Source organism: Chrysochloris asiatica, unplaced genomic scaffold (assembly GCF_000296735.1).
Source record: "Chrysochloris asiatica unplaced genomic scaffold, ChrAsi1.0 scaffold00401, whole genome shotgun sequence".
NCBI lineage: Eukaryota > Metazoa > Chordata > Mammalia > Afrosoricida > Chrysochloridae > Chrysochloris > Chrysochloris asiatica.
The window spans coordinates 939,376-941,576 of NW_006408919.1; positions in this window are offsets into that span (position 1 = coordinate 939,376).

Below are 2,201 nucleotides of genomic sequence, written 5' to 3' on the forward strand. Positions count from 1 at the left end.
AAGGTGGAAGGTCAGAGAAAAAGAGGAAGAACTCCAAAGAGATGGATTGGCAAAGTGGCAGCATCAATGGACTCAAGTTTTAACAAAAATTGTGAGGTTGACCCAGGATTGGGCAGTGTTTCGTTCTGGTGTGCATAGGGTCTCTATGAGTCAGTACCAACTTATGGCACCTAACAACAACAACAGATATTCATATGCTGTCTACAAAATACATATTTTAGGCCCACTGACATAAAATACCTGAAAATGAAAGGATGGAAAATAATATCCCATGCAAAATGTAACAAAGAGAGCAGGGGTCACCAAAGTGATGTCATAAAAAATGACTTTGGGTAGTAATTACTATAATAGATGAAGAAGGGCATTGCATATTGATAAGATGGACAATCCATGAAGATTATATAGTGTTAGTTGTTGTGTGTTGTTAAGTCGGTTCTAGTTTATAGTGACCCTATGTATGGTTTCCAAGGCTGTAAATCTTTACAGGAACAGAAAGCCTCGTCTTTCTCCTGCAGATTGCTGGTGGATTCTAACAGCTGACAATGTGGTTAGCAAACCAACATGTAATGACTATACCACCAGAACTCTTCTCAAGAAAATATTGAAATTATACTTAAATATACTCAGTATCTATTAACTAACATATATGATGCAAATACTAACAGCACTTAAAGTAGTAATAGACTACAATAATAGTTGGACATTTCAGTACATCACTGTCAGTACTGGAAAGAGCTTTCAGAAAAGTAGTAAGGAAATGGAGCACTAGAAAACTGTATTAAGCAATTAGATATAATCAACTAGTATAAAACTCTCTATTCAACATCGGCACTATACATATTTTTCACTTGTGGACATGGAATAAGTTTCAGGTCATAGAGTAGGTCATGAAGCAATCTAAAATAGTTTTGAAAAGTTGAAGTGATACCCGGTATCTTCTCTGACCATGAAGGATTAAACAAGGAATAACTAATAAGATAAAAATTAGAAAACACATATCTACATGGAAATTAAAATATTCTAAATTAAATAAGGAATGGGTCTATGGAGAAATCAAGAGTGAAATCAAATTTTAACAACTGCTGGAATTAAAATGAAAACACATGGGATGCAACAAAGACTCATCAGAGATGAACTTATAACAATAAATACTTTAATCAAAGAGATGAGCGATCTCAAATAAACAGTCTAACTCTATAACTTAACAAACTAGGAAAAGAAGAGCAAACTGAACTTAGACCTACTAGAAGAAAGGAAGTAATAAAAATCTAAGCAGAAATAAATGGAGAAGGAATTCTGGTAGCATAGTGGTTACAAATCAGGCCATGAACCACAAGGTCAGCAGTTCGAAACTACCTGCTGCTCCATGAGAGAAAGATGAGGCTTTCTGCTCCTGTAAAGATTTACAGCCTCAGAAACCCTGTTCAGGGTCACTATGGGTCAGAACCGACTCGACGGCACTTAACAACAACAAAGATGAACAATGAAGAGAATTAACAAAAATAAAAGTGTTTTCTTTGAAAAGATTAATGAAACTAGCATATTGTTGGACTCCTGGTATAGTGTTATAAGATCAGCACTTCAATGAAAACCATAAGGTTGGAAGTTCAAGCCCACCATTTACTCCTCAGAAAAACTATACATGGTCACTATGAGTAGGAACCCACTCAACAAAACTTAACAACACAAGAAAACTTTTCACTAGTGGACAAAGGAAAAAATGAGGGAGAGAATGCAAATAACCAAAAAAAACCACAAAAACTAGACACGTTACAACAGACCCAACAGAAATAAAAAGCTCAAATTTGAATTATTGGTCTTGTAAAATTCTACCATGTGATCTCCTGTATCCTTACTATCACCAAGTATTTTCCAAATACTGATCCTTCCGCTTGCTTCCAAGATTTGTATTCCAATCACCAGTAATTATCAATACATTGTATGTTTGATCAATTTCAAGCTGTAGAAGTTGGTAGAATTCTTCAGTTTTATCATCACTGGCTTTAGTGGTTGATATATAAATTTGAATAATAGTAGTATTAACTTATCTTTATAGATGTATATATATTAGCCTGGAGTCCTGGTGTGATGCTGTGGGTTAATGAGCTCGACTGCAGAGTCCCTTTGACCCTCAACGTCTGCGGTTCAAACTCACCTGCCATTCCTTGGAAAGCCTATACAGGGTCACTAGGGGATGGAAT